This window comes from Erinaceus europaeus, chromosome 11, assembly GCF_950295315.1.
Source record: "Erinaceus europaeus chromosome 11, mEriEur2.1, whole genome shotgun sequence".
In the NCBI taxonomy this organism is placed as follows: Eukaryota; Metazoa; Chordata; class Mammalia; order Eulipotyphla; family Erinaceidae; genus Erinaceus; species Erinaceus europaeus.
The window spans coordinates 113,371,045-113,391,181 of record NC_080172.1 but is presented as its reverse complement, the minus strand read 5'-3'; positions in this window follow the sequence as shown (position 1 = coordinate 113,391,181).

Genomic DNA, 20,137 nt, shown 5'->3' with positions numbered 1-20,137 from the left:
AAAACAAAGAAAAAAGAGTTCCAAGTTCAAGTAGGTTCCTGCAGGTTTTAGAGATTTATGACCTCAGGGTTCTGGAGGTCAGATGTCTAGGAGCAAGATGGTGGTGAGTTATTCCTGAGGGCTGGGAGGAAGGAACTGTTCTTTGCTATGTCCTCTTGCTTCTGAGGGTTTTCTGCACTTGTTGCATACAGAAAAATCATCCCAGGGGGCTGGGCAGTGGTGTGCCAGGTTAAGCACATATATTACCAAATCAAAGACCTGGGTTCGAATGAACCCAGGCTCCCCACCAGTAGTAGGGGGTCCACTTAATGATTGGGGAAGCAGGTCAGCAGGTGTCTATATTTCTCTCATTTTCTAGCTCGCTATCCTCTCTCAATTTCTCTCTGTCCTATCTAATTAAAATTAAAAAAATCAAAAACTCACTGGATAAGAAAATGGAGAACATGAAAACAGCTACACAGAGTGGAAAAAAAATTAAGATTAAAAAAATGAGAGAGAAAGTCATTGTCTTTCCTAGTACAGGTTTCAGAGTCTCTCTCTCTCTCTCTCTCTCTCTCTCTCTCCCTCTCTTTTCAAAGGATACTTTTAAGTACTTCATTTTAAAATTTATTTTATTTATTATTGGAGAGAGACATAGAAAAATTGCGAGGAAAAATGGAGATAGTGAGGGAGAAAGACAAAAAGAGATCAGCAGCCCTGCTTCACCACTTGTGAAGCTTTGCCCCTGCAGGTGGGGACCAGGGGCTTGAACCCCAGTCCTTGCACACTGTAATGTGAGCCCTTAACCAGGTGTGATACTACCTAGCCCCAGGTTTCAGAGTCTTGATATGTCCCTTTTATAACAACACCAATCATATGGTATCCATCTAACCCAAGTGTGATCTCATCATAAAGTATCTCATCAGACAAATCTATTTCTAAATAAAACAAGGACACATGCTGATGTAGTGGGGCTAAGAAGTCTTTAAAAAGGAATATTTCTAAAAGATGGCCTATGAATTGTGTAGAAAACACAATTCAATTCCTAACAGAATTTACCTTCCACCCTTGTGAGTGTTTGCCTTTTAACAAGTACATGCAAGAAGGCCGGGGTCTCCTATACACTAAGAGCAGAAATTATGTAGCCCAAAGCAGACACTCCTGCTATAATAGGCTTCACTCACTGTGGGAGTCTGTCTATCTATCTATCTATCTATCTATCTATCTATCTATCTATCTATATATATATATATCTATCTAATATTTCTTGCTTTCTCTGGAGTTCCCTGAATACTAGTGTCCAGGACACAGCCTGGACTTAGTCAACAATCCATAATGACTGAGCAAGTGATTCAATTTTCAGTGCTAGGAAATATGCACCATTATCTGCTTTTATGTTAAAAGAATGATTTACTATTAAATACTGTCTTCTGACAGGCATTCATTTAGAAGTACCCCTAGCCTTTCTCCACCTCTTAATGTCTTTTCTGAGAGGTGATTTAGGGATGAGCTTGGACATGCTCAATTTAAGGCTGTCACCCGCCCACCTCTGTTGGTTTGCCTGCTAGGAGTTCACATTCTGTCTGTTTCCTGCCAGGAAACAGTGGGTCTTGGGAGGAGGGTAGGACAGTTAACTTTTTAATATTTAAATCACATTGTATTCATGCAAATGAAAAATAACAGCAGTTGCATCCTTTGAAATGCCTTAAACTTGTTATCAATACAAATTAGATGGACACCTAAAAATTGGTGAGGTTTATAATTTTAAAAAACAGAAGTCTATGTTTTTCCTGACTAACATACAATGCAGCACTTGGAACACCTAGTGATAGTCTGGAAAAGAAGGAGGAAGAAGAGAAGAAGGATTTGAAGAAGAAGAAGGAGAAGAAGTAGGAGGAGGAGAAGGAGAAGATGGTGATGATAAAGGTGAAGAAGGAGAGGAGAAGAGGAAGAAGAGAAAGAGAAGTAGTAATCAAATCATTGAATCAGGTCTTTGCATCTAACTTGCCAGGCTAGCATGGGGGTGCCTCTTCCCAGGTGCACACTCTCTGGGTTGGAGAGAACTCAAACAGAGCCAGCCTGGGCTGCTACTCACTCAGTGATGCAAAGGGAGATGATTCAGGAACAGAGCTCGTGGTTGTGAGGCAATTCAATTCTTTATTGATCAGAGAGCCAAGGCTTTTAAAGGGCAGACCCAGAGGTGACAAGTTGGAAACAGAAATGGCTTCACATGGTTTGGAAAGGGGTGGAGAAAGTCGTAAGGGGCTGGGAAAAGTAGGAATTTCCTTAGCAACAGTTGAGAGGGTTTTAACTGGTAGGATTAATAATACCCTGCAGGCAGGGAGGGTCTTGAGGGTAGAAAGAAGATAGATCAAAGGAATGGAATGGGTGGGGCTATTTCAGGCAAAACAGTGATTATGTAGATAGGCCATAGTATCAGGAATGAAGGGTGGAGCAGGGGGAGCTGGCTGAATGTTTTAAGGAATGCCAGGCTCTTGGAGGCAGAGAAATGCAGGGTGCTTTGTAAGGCAGGGAGTCTGATAAGACGGGGCAAATCTTGGGGACTCATGTCCCTTCTTGCTCAACCTCTCAGTATATAGAGAGAGAGACTGAAAGGATGGATGTCCCCTCAAGTCAGTCCCTGCCAAGCTCAACCACATCCTCACAATTTCCCGACACTAACTGGCATCTCTCTATATATAACAATTAGCTGGCATTGTGCATGGGGCTTAAAAACTATGCAGTATGTAGGTATATTATCGATATCTGGTTGTTCTTCCTCAAAAATTAAGTAAATAAAATAAGAGAGAAGAAAAACAATAGTGTGATTTTTTTTTCCTACCAGGGTTAACACTAGTGCTTAGTGCCTGCACAATAAATCCACTGCTCCTGCTGCTTTTTTATTTTCTGTTGTTTCATTTTATTTTACTTTATTTTATTTTATTTGGGGGGTAGAGTGTAGAGACAGAGCAAGTGAAGAAAGATAGAAACGTGTACTGAAATTGGCACAGCCTGGAATGTTCCTAGCCATGATCACAGAATGTGAGCTCAGACCTACAGGGTTGCAGATGTTACATAGGCTCCTGTGATGAATATGGGCCCCAGATCAAACTGATGGAATTTACTGTTAACAATATTTATATAGTTTCCTCTTGTTTGGGAACTACTCTCTTCCCTGATCCAGGTTTCTAGTCTTTTTTCCAAATACAACACCATCACCCCAGACCATAACCTGGGATCCACTTGCATATTAGATGTCAGGCTCGGGCAAAAACTAGTAAAGTCATGAGCCCTCAAGAGTATACCTAAAATAGACATAATAGATTTTTCCAAAATAGAGACTCCAAATCTTCAACAGCAATATTCTTGCCTTTAGGTTCATGATTAGTCAACAATTTGCTCTGCTTTCTATCTTAACTCCTTTTTTTTTTCAGCCACCAGCTTCCAGATGATACCATGATGCCAATTGGACTTTCCCAAACAGAGGACCCCACCAATATGTCCAGGAACCTCACCTCCCCAGACCCCCACCCCACTAGGGAAAGAGAGAGACAGGCTGGGAGTATGGATCAGCCTGCCCATGTTCATCAGGGAAGTAATTACAGAAGCCAGACCTTCCACCTTCTGCACCCCATAATGATCCTGGATCCATGTTCCCAGAGGGATAAAGAATAGGAAAGCCATCAGGGGAGGTGATGGGATATGGAGTTCTGGTGGTGGGAATTGTGTAGAATTGTGCCCCTCTTATCCTATGGTCTTGTCTGTGTTGCCATTTTATAAATAAAAACAAAAAAAAAGAAAGAAACATGCACCGCTCATGAAGCTTGCACTGCCCCCCCCCAACATGTGGGGACCAGGGACATGAACACAGGTCCTTGTGTATGGCCATGTGTTTTTCAATCAGGTGTGCTATTGACTGGCCTGGTATGAAAGAACAGACAGGTCAACTGAATCCTATGTGTAGATTTGGTTTATCTCTTGTTTAAATATACCAGCATTTAAGACTTTTGTAGACAATATGGAAAACTTGAATACTAGCTATGTATGAGTTTTTATTTGTTTATTTATTTATTTTCCAACACTCTCATAACCAAAGGTCTGTGTCCCCATCCCCACCCCCATATGTAACCACTATAGTTCTTCTACAGTCTTGAAAATAGGTTGATATTTTAGTGTTTTTTTTCCCATTTGTAGACTCAATTGTCTATATTCCACATATGAGTGAAACCATTCTCTAGCTATCCTTTACATACTTACTGGCTTCACTGAGAATCTTCTTTTCCAATTCCATCCACTTTATCCCAAAAGACACAATAGCATCCCTTTTTCTTATTGCATAATACCGCTGAGTGTTACATATATTAAGAAAGTAATCTTTCCTTTGGCAGTATGTAAAATCATTCTATAAGATATTTTATAAGATAAAAAATCTTACTTTCAGCATGCCTATTAAAGTACTAAGTTAGAATTATATGATGCTCAGAAGTTACTTCAAAATAATTTGGAGACATCTTTGGATATAAATTGAGATCAAACAGAACTGATGATCAAATCACTGAAGCTTAGAAATGACTCTCTATTTCCTCCCTTCCTTTTTCCCTTCCACCCTCTTCCCTTCTCTCCTTCCCTTTCCCTCCCTTTCCCCCTCCCCCTCTCTCTCCTTCTCCTTCGTCTTTTCCTACAAAGCACTTCTCATCTCTGTCATATGATAGTGCCAGGACTTGGAACTGGAAGCCACTATATGCAAGTCCTGTACATGAGTGTTGTACAGTTTCCTAGGCTCCATTGCTCTTTCTGACTGGGAACATACATATTTTTAAATCATGTGCTAAGAATGGCATCATGTCATTGATTTAAAATGATAACTTACCTTTTGGAGGTAGATGCTAGCATAGATGTGTACATATATAGTGGTGAAATAATACACAATATTTCCATTAATACCATCTTAGAATGGGTATTTGTCAACTCAAGGTGATGGTCATCAGAGGTAGAGTCTGTGTTAGATATACGTACAAGGGACTAGTGTTTTTAATTAAAAAAAAAACATAGAAAGATACTTTTTTCCTTCATGTAAGAATACAGTAAAGTAACATCTGTAAACCAAGAGAGAACCCACTTCAAATTACTAAAGTCATGGGCCCCTTGGAATATTCATCAAATAGACTTCCTAGCTGCTTCCATGAAGACCCCAAATCTCTCCTGCTCTATTCTTACCTTCAGGTTCCTAATTATTAAATAGTTTGTCCTGTTTTATGTCTTACCACCTTTCAGCCACAAAATTAAAGATGTTACCATGACACCATCCTGACTTCCCTGGGCAGACAACCTCACCAATGTGTACTAGAACCTCACCTCTCCAGGGAACTGTCCCACTAGGGAAAGATAGAAACAGACTGGAGGTCTGTTGCCCGTGTCCAGCAGGGAAGCAATTACAGAAGCCAGAATCCCCATGTTCTGCACCCTCAAAAGAATTTTGGTCCATACTCCCAGAAGGATAAAGAATAGGGAAGCTTTCAATGAAGGGTGTGGGACATGGAACTCTGGTGGTGGGAACTATATGGAATTGTACCCGTTATCTTACAATCTTACTAATCATTATTAAGTCACTAATTACAAAATGAGGGCAACTTAAGGCCAGCAAAATAGCTTACCTCCTGGAGGGTGACTACATTGCCACAAGCATGACCCAGTCACCAATGCACTGGGGAAGCTTGGTTGTTCCCAACTCTCTCCCTCCCTCTCCCTCTCCCTCTCCCTCTCCCTCTCCCTCTCCCTCTCCCTCTCCCTCTCCCTCTCCCTCTCCCTCTCCCTCTCCCTCTCCCTCTCCCTCTCGCTCGCACTCTCACTCTCTCTCTCTCTCTCTCTCTCAAAAAAAAAAGCCAGTATCTTGTATATAGCTGTGCTATTGGAAGCTTCTAATCTACTTGGTCTAGGCTTTTGAGAGAGTCCACATATCAAATACATAGCCTATATATTAAAAAGATTCAGTTTGTCTTTTGAGAAACTTTGAGACATACAATTGATTTCCCCCTCAGCAAACCATAACAAAGGGACCTTTCAAAGTTAACCCAATTAACAAATAATGTGATGATAATATTAACTATTGAGTGTCTTTTTGAACCCTAAGACAGCAGGAACCTCACATCTTCACTATAGAGCCCCTACTTCCCCCAGTCCTGGAACCCTTGGATAGGGCCCACTTTCCCGTATGCATCTCCCAATCCAAACCAAATAACATTGCATCTGCCGATCACAACCTAACCAAGGCAACGATTGCTACCTCAACATGCTTCACCTCAGAATGTATCCAGAGACTTCACGTGTGGAATGACAACCCTTCAGCTTCATTACTCGGGTGAGACCTTTCCTTTAATAGTACACTCTAATTTCATCTCAGGTAGTTCACTTTCCAACAAAGTCCCATAACCTAGATATACACCAGTTTCTGTGAGAGAGAGCTTATGTGCACACGTATCCATAAACTACTGCAAAATATATACCTGAAAGCAGGACTACACTAGAGTTTGCAGTGAGTACCTCCCTAACACTTCCTCTCCACTATTCCAAGCTTGGGATCCATGATTGCTCAACAAATTGTTTGGCTTCATATGTTAACTCTGTTTTCAATCACCAGGTTCCAGATGCCACCAGGATGCTGGCTAGGCTTCCCTGGATTGAAGACCCCACCAATGTGTCCTGGAGCTCAGCTTCCCCAGAGTCACACCTTACTAGGGAAAGAGAGAGGCAGACTGGGGGTATGGACCGACCAGTCAACGTCCATGTTCAGCGGGGAAGCAATTACAGAAGCCAGACCTTCTACCTTCTGCATCCCTCAACGACCCTGGGTCCATGCTCCCAGAGGGATAGAGAATGGGAAAGCTATCAGGGGAGGGGGTGGGTTATAGGGATTGGGTGTTGGGAATTGTGTGGAGTTGTACCCCTCCTACCTTATGCTTTTGTTCACTAACCCTTTCTTAAATAAAAAATTAAAAAAAAAAAAAAGCCAGCTTCAAGATATTAGATTTTCCCATCTCCACAAGTCTGAAAAATAGAGTGTCATTACCTATGTCCCACAGTTTATGGTGATTTATGATAGCTGCCCAATATGACTGAAATAATGTGTAACAGATAAATAAAACTGACGACATATTTTTAAGATGTTCTTATTTTATGAAAACAGAGCAGTAGAAATGGGGGAGGCATGGAGAGTAGAGTAACACTTCTCTCTAGACTTTGTGACTGAGCCTAGCATTTGACACACAGGCAAGCCCTGCGTTCTTCCTGACTGCCTATTTCTCTGGATGCTTAGTGTTATTTTGGAAACTGTGCTCTAGAACTGATGGAGTAGTGCCTCTCTCTTTATGTCTCTTATTACCCACTCTTTAACACTTTAAGGCCCTAGGAATTAAAGATTAGCTTCATGAGTAGTGAAACAGGGCTACAGGTGTCTTTCTGTCTCTTTCCCTCTAAATTCCCCCTCCCCTCTCAATTTCTCTCTGTCTATATCCAATAATAAATAAAATAAAATAAAAACATTAAGCTTTAAGGAAAAATAAACATTAGAAGCCAGATGAAAATAGGTCCCATTAAGTACATCTGCAGACTATTATTGCCCATGATGGACAGAAAAGTCCTGAGAATCAATATAAAAATTACAAATAACTTACTTCTAAGATGGGAAGAATGTGTGGACTAGCATCTCCCAAAATACTGAAATGATTAATAAATTGATTTAAATTTCATTAGCAGTTAACAAAAGGCTAATCACAATTATCATTCCACATCATTGTATACCTTGACAAAATAAAAACTAAACACAAACAAACAAGTAAAATACAATATCAATCCCAGGTAAAACTATTATCCCTTATGTAGGTAGACTTTGGGTTAGACAGGAGTTCAGAATGTTTGCCTATAGATATAAGTCAACCACACAATCGTCTGAGGCCCTAGTCAGGGAAATCTGGGATTCCCACACAGATGTGATGGGTCTACACCTCTCTCTACCATCACTGGTCATCTCCATCAAGAACAACATCACAAACCCTCTTGGGGGCTCTACAGGACCTTCCCCTCAATGTAGAACAACAGTGGTAGAAACTGCCCCATTCTCTGAAGGGAGGCTGGGTCAACATAACCTGCCACTCAAGGAAGATAGGTCTTGAAATGAGTGCAGCCTAGAATGTTCCCAGCTGTGACATTGAGCTCAGATCAACAGGGATGCAGAGGTTACACAGGCTCCTGTGCTGAATATGAACGGATCATCAGGTTGATGGGGTTTACATTTAATAATATTTATATACTTTTTCCATATTTGGGAGCTACTCTCTGCCCTGATCCAACTTTCTAGTCCTATTCCCAACTCTGACACCTTCTTCCCAGACAATACATTTAGTCCACTGGCATGTTAGCTGTCAGGCTCAGGCAACAATTAGTAAAGTCAAAGGCCGCTTGGAATATACCTAAAATAGACTTCTTAGCTCCTTCCGACACATGCTATATTCTTACATTTAGGTTATAGCTTACTTCAAAATTTTTTCTGCTTTATATCTTACCACCTTTTAGTCACTAAGTTGCAGAAGATACCATGATGCCATCCTGACTTTCCTGGGCAGACAACTTCATCAATGTGTCCTGAAATCCCAACTCCCCAGAGCCCTGCCCCACTAGGGAAAAATAGAAACAGGCTGGAAGTATGGGTCAACCAGCCTCTTCCCATGTCCAGTGGAGAAGCAATTACAGAAGCCAGACGTCCCACCTTCTGCACCCCATAATAATCCTGGGTCTATGTTCCCATAGGAATAAAGAATAAGGAAACTTCCAATTGAGGGTATGGGTACACTGGTCATGAGAACTGTGTGGAATTGTACCCCTCTTGTGCCACAATCTTATTGATCATTATTAAATCACTAATAAAAAAAACTGATATAACGCCAGGTATTAGATGTTTATAAAATTGTTGGAAGGGGACTGAAAGAATAGACTCTTGCCACCACAAAGGACTCTCAGCCTTACCCCGGGGATACAGCATATACACAACCTTTCTATTTACTGCCCCTGACATAGTCTCGCAAGTGATGTTGGAGGCTTCCAGCTTCATCCTCTCTGTCACTGACCACCACACCCAGGAAGCTGAAGCAGGTGAAACCTCTAGTCCAGGAATAAGAGTCCATACTCCCAGAAAGATAAAGAATTTGGAAGTTTTGAGCTAGGCCATGGTGCAAGAGATTAAGCACCCACACTAAGGTGCATGAGGGACCAGGTTTAAGACCCTGGTCCCCACCTGCAGGGGGAAGCTTCACGAGTGGGGACATTAAGCTGCAGGTGTTTCTCTGTCTCTCTCCCTCTCTAACCCCCCTTCCCTCTCAATTTCAATCTGTGTCTATAAAAAAATATATATACAGAAGTTTCCAATGGAGGGGAAGAGACCAGAACTCTGGTGCTGGGAATTGTATGGAATTGTACCCTTGCTATCTTAATATCTTGGTAATCATTACTATATCACTAATAAAAAATTAAAAAGGGAAAAAAATAAATCTAAGTCCAAAAGAGCTAGTTTCCTTCCTTCCTTCCTTCCTTCCTTCCTTCCTTCCTTCCTTCCTTCCTTCTTCCCTTCCTCCCTTCCTCCCTCCCTCCCTCCCTTCCTCCCTTCCTTCTTTCCTTCCTTCCTTCCTCCCTCTCTCTTTCTTACTGAGATACAAATTGCAAGCCAGAAGTTCATGCTGTCAAGACATACAACTTGAAAGTGTTTCTAAAATGTATTTATTCACTCAGTTGTATTATTATTACTGCAATCTATTTCCAGACTACTTCCAGGGTCATCAAAAGAAACCCAACTGTAGTGACTCTCCAACTGCCTCTCCTCTCCACCCATGGCAACCATTCATCTAATTTCTGTCTCTAGAGATATGACTTCTCTGGATATCTTATGTCCATGGAATTGTTCAATACAATGACTTTTTTTGAAATTTTATTACTGACTTAATCTTGATTTACAAAATTATAACATAACAGGGGTATAATTCCACACCGTTCTTACCACCAGAGCTTTGTAGCTCTACTTCTTCTAGTTCTCCCAAGGGTGCAGATATGGATAAACTATTATTTCTACAACTATCTGTCTGTGTTGTTATGTATTTGATCTTTTTTATTCCCTATGGTCCTGCCTTCTCTTCCTTTCTAAATCACACCTACACCTATTACTACTTCTTACTGCCTTTCCTTTTTCTCTACTTCTCTCTCCAGGACCTGATGGAATTGGAGTTCCGAGCCCTCTGGTTATCTTCCCCTGTCACTTCTCCCCTGTTGGGAGTATGAACCAAAATTCTTTTGGGGGGCACAGAATGTGGAATGTCTGACTTCTATAACTGCTTGTCCTCTGGACATGAACATCGACAAGTCGATCCATATCCCCAGCCTGTTTCTATCTTTCCCTAGAGAAGCAGGGCTCTGAAGAGGTACCCCATCCCCTCCCTTGATAGTTTTCCTATTCGTTTTCCCCCTGGGAATATGGACCCAGGGTCATGGGGTGCAGAAGGTGAAAGGTCTGGCTTCTGCAATTGTTTCCCTGCTGAACATGGGTGTTGACTGGTTGATCTACTCCCAGCCTGTCTCTCTCTTTCCCTAGTTGGGCAGGGCTCTGGTGAAGCAGGGCTCCAGGACACACTGGAGAGGTCATATGCCCAGGGAAGTCAGGATGGCGTCATGGAAGCATCTGCAACTTTGTGGCTGAAAACTTTGCTACAGTTTCTTGTCACTCAAACACACAAAGGAGCCCACAGTGAGTCAGAGTAACCTTCAGCTAAGGATACCAGGGAAGCTTGTTCAGAGATTCTCTAAGACCCTTTTCATTTGGGGGAATGTATCTAACTTGCAAAAGCTCATTTGTCTCTAAAAACCCAGATACAAGCCAGACAAGGAGAGAGAGAGAGAGAGAGAGAGAGAGAGAGAGAGAGAGAGAGAGAGAGACAGAATTTACCTCTACATGTAAAAGGATCATCAAAGAATTCAGAGAAACAAGGATAAGAATCCACTGCAGGCCCTAAGAAGCATGTTTATGTCTGTTTACAAATCTAACAAATTTCCATGTTCATCTTGACATGAAAATCTGTGAGAAGCACCTGGAGACATTCTTTCACACAGGTGTGTCAGTTAAATATTCATGAATGTTCATGGTTGCACTGCACAATGTAGTGAAACACTAGGAAAAACCCAAATGTCTATTGACTCTGAGATGTATAAACAAACCGTCACGTATTCCACATTGGAGTCTGCATAGCTGTAAAATGAATGACCTTGTGGATACACACATGAATATGTATGAACTTCAAAGACTTTATGTAGAGGAAACCATCAAAAAGTACACCACATAAAGTATGACTCCATTGATATAAAGGTCCAAAGCAAATAAACCCAAATAATGTATATTAGGGATGCACACACAGACACACACACACACACACACACACACACACACACACACACACACACAGAGTAGTTGCCGGGACAAAAATGGGTTTGTATGTGTAGGAGAATCACCTGGAGGGCTTCTTATATATTTATGGCCCGTAGTTTTAAGTCTCTACCCTAGAGCTTCTGAATCCTGCAGTAAGGAACCTGAGAAGTTATATTTCTAGCGAAATTTTAGTTGATACTGATGCTACTTGTTCAGGGATTACACTAGGAGAACCATGGCGGCAAACAAATGTATAGGAATGATAATACTCCAAACTGGATGTTTTATAGATACAAGTTTTTTTTATTTATTTCTTTGAGATGACCTTAGTTTACATGCCTATTCTTATTTCAGATGCACGTTTTCTTGTCTCCTCTAAATGAATTTCCCTACTGCCACTCCCACCTATTTTTTTTCTTCACTAGGACAGAGATAAATAGTGAGGGGAGAGAGAGAGAAGGAGAGAGGAAGATAAATACCTGCAGATATGCTTCACCACTTGTGAAGCATTGCCTCCCCCGCCACAGGAGGACTCGAACCTGGATCCTTGTGTGGGTCCTTGTGCTTCGTACTGTGTGCATGTAATCGGGTGCGCCACCATACCCCCCCAACTCCCACTAAAGCACTAATATAATCCCTCTACCAAAGTCCACAGTGGAGAGAGATAGTGATTAGAAAAGAGAATATAACAATTGAGTAAACTATTTATTTGTGTGTGTGTGTGTGTGTGTGTGTGTGTGTGTGAGAGAGAGAGAGAGAGAGAGAGAGAGAGAGAGAGAGAGAGAGAACATCACTCTGGCATATGCAATGTCAGGGGTAGAACCTGAGACGTTGAGTTTATAAGAGTGTTTCTCCCAAGCTGAAACACAAAAATCTCCCAAGCTGAAACACAATGTTTTTAAAAATCAGACTTCCAAGTCCATCTACCACAGTAGACTGTGCAGATGGGAGTGAGGTCTGCCTTCAGGGCAAATGAAGTCAGAATCAAGACCAACCTTTTGACAGATCCTGCACTGATACCCTGCACTCACCAGACTGCTGGCTGATCTTCCTCTGTACACCCCAGGAAAACGAAGACCAATAGATTTTTTTAAATGTGCAGAAGAGATGGGGGTGAAGCCAGCACAGAAAGGGATGTCAAGCAGTACAGAAGAGAAGTTAGCAGACTCAAGATGGAAAACATTAAGATAGTAGGAATGTCAGCATGGCACAGGCACTATCTTTCCACATGTGTCATACAACAAAGCACTTCCATTTGAAACAGCTGTCATAATTGGAGGTGTGCAAATGTCCTTTTTATTAAGTTTTTCATTTATAAAAAATAGAAACCCCAAGGCACTGTTTGCAATAGCCCCCTCCATCCTTTGTGAATGGACCAAGGCAGAAAACAAAAGGCACCAAGAATTGCACTGGGTGTCTAGGGAGTATTCGTGTGCCCTGAAGCAGGGTACCTTGGAAGGGAGTATATAAACAGAGACTGCAGAACTCCAGTTCTCCCAGATGGGAGAACTCCATTTTGTAGCAGTAGGAGTTTGGCTTCTGATATGATTCCAGAATGAATGTTTCATCATTTGCATATTTTGAATCTGTTGCTTTCATCCAAATGCTTTTACTTAGACGATCTTTTTCATCAAAGCCCCAGAGAGTAATACAAATGCATTTCCCAGCTTTCAGAATCTGAGAATGGTCTTGCTTTCAGAGACTGCAAGATCAGGTCATATTCAGAGAAGATAGAACCATCAAATGTGTCAAAGGAAGGTAGAGGGACTGGTATTTTTCATGGGAGTGGTTGGGCCATGTGTATGGAGAGAAAAAGATGACTGACGGGGGGTGGGGTGGGGTGGTGGTGCATCTGGTAAAGCGCACACATTACAGCGTGCAAGGATCCAGGTTCAAGACTCTGGTCCTTACCTGCAGGGACAAGTGGTGAAGCAGGACTGCAGGTGCCTCTCTGTCCCTTTCCCTCTCTACCTCCTCTCCCCTCTCAAATTCTCTGTGTCTCTATCAAATATTAAATAATTTTTTTCTTTTTTTTTTTTTTTCCTCCAGGGTTGTCGCTGGGGCTCGTGACTGCACTGTGAACTCACTGCTCCCTGGTTATTTTTTCCCTTTTTTTGACCTTGTTGTTTATCATTGTTATTGTTGTTATTGTTGCTATCATTGCTGCCATTGTTGTTGGATAGGATAGAGAGAAATGGATACAGAAGGGGAAGACAGAGAGGAGGAGAAAAAGACACCTGCAGACCTGCTTCACTGTTTGTGAATTGATACCCCTGCAGGTGGGAAACCGGGGGCTCTAACCGGGATCGTTATGCAGGTCCTCGTGCTTTGTGCCATGTGCGCTTAACCCGCTGTGCTACTGCCCGGCCCCTAAATAAAAACATTTTAAGAGGGCGAGAGGTAGGCTATAGCACCAAAGTTCCCTTCGGTGTGCTGGGGCTCAAACTTGAGTCGCACACGTAACAAATGAGCAAACTATCCAAGTGAGTTCTTTTTACAAGCCACACACTGTAACTCCTCAGTGAACTCTCTTTTTACTGATACTCCCGTGAAAGTTTTAGTGCTCCAAATCAAAAAGAACTTCAAGCACAACTGAGCAATTAACAACCTTGCTCAAGGGCTCAGGGAACACAGAAGAAGCTGGACTAAACTAAGTTCCCCTTAACTCCAGTACCAAACTCAGAATGTGAGTCTACTGGAGACGGACTTTTTAAGTTGCGTGAGGCCATTTGATAGAATTTTAACCCAATATAACTGGATTCTTTGCTGGGAAAACTCAGGATAGGGGCAGGAAGAAATCACCTGAAAACAGAGGGCAAGGACATCTCTCTAAGAGTCAAGGAGAACAGCCTCAGAAGGAACTAACTCTGCAGACACTATGACCTTAGACTTCCAGCTTCCAGAACTGTGAGACAATCAGTCGTGTGTGTGTGTGTGTGTGTGTGTGTGTGTGTGTGTGTGTGTGTGTGGTTTAAGTATGTGTTGTTCAGTTTGTTACAGCAATCCAGCATACTAAGGCAGGAACAAATCCCTTCTCAGTGCACCGTGACTGTTCTCATCCTCGGGGGGACTGGGTGCTTCTTCTCTTGGTATTTGAGTCATTACCAGACACTATTCAAGCAAGGCTGGTGGGGGCGTGGGGGTGGCAATGTCAAAATCAGATCGTAATAGTACTTTATAAGATCCAAGGGATATTGAAAGAGGATAAGAAAGGGGCTGGACAGTGGTTCACCTGGTTGAGCGCACATGTAACAACACGCAAGGACCTGGGTTCGGGCCCCTGGACCCCACCTGCAGGGGGAAAGTTTTGCAAGTGGTGGAGTAGGGCTGCAGGTTTCTCTTTTTCTCCCTCTCTCTCTCTCTCTTTCTCTCTCTCCCTCTCTTTCTCCCTCCCTCCATCCCTCCCTCTCTCCTTCCCTCCCTTTCCCTCCTCTTCCCTTTTGATTTCTGATAGTCTCTATCCAATAAGTAAAGGCAATAATTAAAAAAAAAAGAGGAGAAGAAAAATAAGCCTATAGAGAAAAAGGGAATCAATAAGCTCATTGAAAGCCCAGTCACTAAGTTATGAATGCAATCGTGGATCTCCTCATTTAGTTGCATATTGTGGACACCTTTTAATTGACATAAAATACCCTTCTTGTTTGAATAGTATTTCTCATTGAAAAGGAGTGAAGTCACATTGACTACTACTTACTAGGTGCCTACATTTTATCTTTTAATCCTCACAAAAGCCTATGGGGTAGGTCTTGTTAACACCACCCTCCCAGTGAGTGTAATGGATGCAACAAAGATTCAGAGTAAAAAATATATATGGACCTGGCACAGGCACATCCGTTAAGTGCATATATTACCAAGTGCAAGAACCCAGATTTAAGCCCCTCGGTCCCCACCTACAGAAGGGATGCTTCACAGGTGGTGAAGCAGGGCTACAGGTGTCTGTCTTTCTCTCACTCTCTCTCTCTCTATCTCTCTGTCCTCTCTCAATTTCTCTCTGTACTATCTAATAAAAATTAGAACATAAAAGTGGCAGCCAGAAGTGGTGGATTCTTAGTGAGAGCACAGAGCCCCAGCAATAACCCTGGAGTGGGAGGCAGAGAGAGAGGGAAAGAAAGGTGGGGGGAAGGGGAGAGGGAGAGAGAGAGAGAGAGGGAGGAGAGAGAGAATACTATTTTTGAGGCACTGCAGGCAGCATGGGAAAGCAGTGCTGTATGGTATCATGTCAATGCCAATTTTTACTAATCTCAAATAACTGTTCTCATGGGCTGGGGGGGTATCATACCTGGTTGAGCCCACATGTTATAGTGCACAAGGACCTGGGTTGGAGCCCCCCATACTCACCTGCAGGTAGAAAGCTTTACGAGTGGTAAAGCAAGGCTTCAGGTGTTTCTCTCTCTCCCTCTCTATCTCCACCTTTCCTCTCAATTTCTGACCATCTCTCTCCAATAAATAAATAAATAAATAAATAAATAAATAAATAAATATAATAATAAAGATAAACAAATGAATTTTGAAAAATAACTATTCTCTGGTCTGGCAAGAGCATATCATTTTTTGAAAAAAGCTGTCATTCTTTTTAAAAATATTTATTTATTTATTGGATAGAGACAGCCAGAAATTAAGAGGGAAAGGGTGGATATAGAAGGTGAGAAACAGAGAGATATCATCTACATCCCTGCTTTCCCCCTGCAGGTGGGGACCAGGGGCTCAAACTCAGGTCCTTACGCACTGTAACGTGTGTTCATGTACCACCACACTGACCTTGGTTTTTGGTATTTGCTTGTGTGGTGATGCAGTGCTCATAGGTGTCCCTCCTATTTGCTTTCACCGGGACTAGTTCCACTACCATGGGCCTGTTCTTCTTCTTCTAGCATTTGCCCTTCTTATGTAGCCAGTCAACAGCGTCAGGTTGAGCCTGATGTAAAGTTTCGAGACCTCCTTTGAATCTGGAGAGGTGGCAGTCGTTGACTATGTGGGTCATAGTCTGTCTGGAGCCGCAGGGGCAGTTCGGGTCGTCTCTGGCTCCCCAGCGATGGAACATAGCGGCGCACCGGCCATGGCCTGTTCGATAGCGATTGAGGAGGGCCCAATCATAACGTGCTAGGTCAAAGCCGGGTTGACGCTTGCAGGGGTCTGTGATGAGGTGTTTGTTTTTTACCTCAGCTGACTGCCAACTCTGTTTCCAAGAGACTGGAACAGAGAAGTTCAGTGTAGGCGTAGGGGAACAGATTGGGTGACGAGACGTCAAGCGTTGGGCAGGGTGGGCGAAGATATCCGCGTATATTGGTAGGTCCGGTCGAGCGTAGACGTGGGAAATGAACTTAGATGATGCCGCATCCCAACGAATATCTGGCGGGGCGATGTTGCTAAGAACTGGCAGCCATGGAACCAGGGTGGAACGGATGGTTCCAGAAATGATCCTCATGGAGGAATATAATTTGGAATCGACCAAGTGGACATGGGGGCTTCGGAACCATCCTGGGGCACAGTATTCTGCAGTGGAATAGCATAATGCCAGAGAGGATGATCGTAGTGTGGAAGCGCTCGCGCCCCATGAGGAGCTGGCCTGTGATGGGCCTGTGATGCTAGATGACTGTTCAGGGGTGAGTACACGGTTCAAGTTGAACCTATTAGAGATGTTACTAACATTCTGGAGAAGCCAAGGAGATTTCAAGTTTGACATCTTCGCCTTCCCCAAAACAGATGTGTGGAAACGTACTGTCCACCTTACACTAGGTGATTGTGCTGACCAGCCCTGTGATTTTGTTCATTTCTTTGTTAATTTCCTTTCTATCTTCTATTACCTACCCTGAAGTTCTGTTTTCTTTATTGTCACCACTTCTGTCGCTCTATACCATGCAACAGAAACATCGAAGCTGTTGCCAGTGAGGTGACAGGGTGACTAGAGCACTGGGCTTATACCAGGAGGTCCCAAGTTCAATTCCCAGCACCACATATTCTAGAGTATGTTCTCTCTCTCCCTCAAAGTAAATGTTTTTAAAAGATAACTCCACAACTTCCATTGTATTTCCCCTTATCCCTTTCCTTTCTCTGACCCAACACACACATTTCTAGAGCTGTCATCTGAGTCTAAGATTTTATCATTATTTATTCTTTTCTTCCAGTCTGATGTTCTCACTCTTTTATTTTAATTTGCATTTATTTTTTTATTTGCCTCCAGGATTATTGCTGAGACTCAGTGCCTGCACTACAAATCCACTGATCCTGGAAGCCATATTTTTCCTCTTTTTTTTTTTTAATATTGGATAGAACAGAGAGAAATTGGAAGGGGAGGGGAAGATAGAGGCAGAGAGACAGAGAAATACCTGTAGACCTGCTTCACCACTTGTGAAACGACCCTCCCACCCCACTCCCGTAGGTGGGGATCCGGGGCCTTGAACCGGGACCTTTCTGTTGCTAACTTAGCTGGGTTAAGCACATATGTGCTTAACCCAGTGCGCCTCCACCCACCCCCCTTTCTCACTCTTTTTTAGAAATACCTGCACCAGTTCACAGCAACAGTGAACACTTTTACTTCTGTTTTGTTTTCAATTTTTTTATTTTCTCTACAGAATACTTGTCTTACTCAGGCAGTATGAGAAAAGTACTGCTGCTTTAGTAAAATTAAACTATATACTTCTGTAGCAAAGTACCATAGACCAGGTGCTTACAAACAATAGAAATACAGTTCTTACATCAACTGCATGTTTAAGACCAGTGTACCAGCACACCTGAATTCAGATCACAACCTTCTAAGGTCAGGGATGGCCCTATCATCTCACATGACTGGAAGAGGCAACAGGCATCTCTGGGATTCCTTTTGTAGAAGCAGTGATCCCATTCACTATGGGACTATGTGAAAGCTTGGTAAAGCTTAGGGGAGCTCTTCCATCCTTGGATGGAGGTCTGGAAAGACGCCCCGCTTGCTAGCCTCTCTCGTCATAGAGATGAGCCAAGATGGAAAAAGTCTCCCAGACTAAGTTTGCCTTGTTAGCCTCTCAGGCTCACAGAAAACCTTCAGACCTCTTGCACTTAGTTTCTTCATATTGGCAGGCCACATGGCTGCCTGCTTTAAGGTTCATTCACAAAGGAGAAACACACTCCATCTTAAACCTCAAACACCAGACAGAGAAAACCCCAAAAACTTCTATTTCCTTATGCCTTTTGATATCTATGATTTACATCAAGTCTTGTTTATCTTCTCTCTATTCTACCCTACTGTTTTAACCCCTATGCTTTTCTCAAATGCCTTTAGATAATTAACCTGTTTTCATCATGGAGAATAACTGTCTTGACCTTTATGTATTGCATCAATTCTTGTCATACCAGTCCCCTACCATAGGGGCAAGCTGACCTTTAAGAAACCTGTAATTTCTGATGTATTTGAAGAATGTTCTTTGTTTAACTTTCTTTATATATACCCAAGCCCACCCCGGAATAAATTGAGTGTTCATATCAAAATCTCTGGGCCCCTTAGAGCCAGAGAGGGAGAAACGGTCAGCTTACCTTCCTGGCTGGAGTCACTCCACATGAGCCCCAGCCATTCACAAAGCTCTATGCTCAATAGTTAATGATCTCTCAAAGCCCCCACATCTCAGAGCCATCTGGGTGGGGACTAGCATTTCAACAAATTAATTATTGCAAGATCAATCCATTCCATTGCAGTGTCCTTTGAAAAACACTGAGTTATCTCTTTATTACAAACCGCAGAGTGGCTGGATGGTTTGTAATCAAGCTTACAGAACCTCTCCACTGGAGCAAGTTTCTCTAAACATTAAAAAGGGGTTGGGGAAATGGCGCACCTGGCTAAGTGCACATGTTACCATGACCAAGGACCTGGGTTCAAGCCCCTGGACCCCGCATACAGGGAGAAAGCTTCATGAGTGGCGAAGCAGTGTTGCAGGTGTCTCTTTCACTCCCTCTTCTATATCTCCCTCTTCTCTCAATATCTCTATCTTATCAGACTAAATAAATAAAGTTTGGGGGCTGGGTGGTGGTACAGGGCACAAAGACCCAGGTTCAAGCCCCTGGTCCCCATCTGCAGGGGGAAAGCTTTGCAAGTGGTGAAACAGTGGTGCAGGTGTCTCCTGTTCCTCTCCCCTCCCCACCCTCTCAGTTTCTGGCTGTCTTTATCCAATAAATAAAGTTAATTAAAAAATAAGTTTTGGGGGGAGTTGGGCGGTAACGCAGCGGGTTAAGAGCATGTGAGTGAAGCAAGGACCGGCCAACATAAGAATCCTGGTTCTAGCCCCCAGCTCCCCACCTGCAGGGGAGCCGCTTCACAGGTGGTGAAGCAGGTCTGTAGCTGTCTGTCTTTCTCTCCCTCTCTCTGTCTTCCCCTCCTCTCTCCATTTCTCTCTGTCCTATCTAACAATGACAACATCAACTACAATAACAATAACAACTAAAACAACAAGGGCAACAAAAGGGAAAAATAAATACAAATAAATATAAAAAAAATTTAAAAAGTAAATAAAGTTAAAAAAAAAAACCATTGTCCTATCACTAAGGAGTGTAATGACCCTGGGTCCATACTCCCAGAAGGATAAAGAATAGCAAAGCTATTAGGTGAGGGGATGGGATATGGAGTTCTGGTGGTGGGAACTGTGTGGAGTTGTGCTCCTCTTATCCTATGGTTTTTGTCAATGTCTCCTTTTTATAAGTAAAAAAATACATTAAAAAATCTTTTTCCTATTCCCCAAT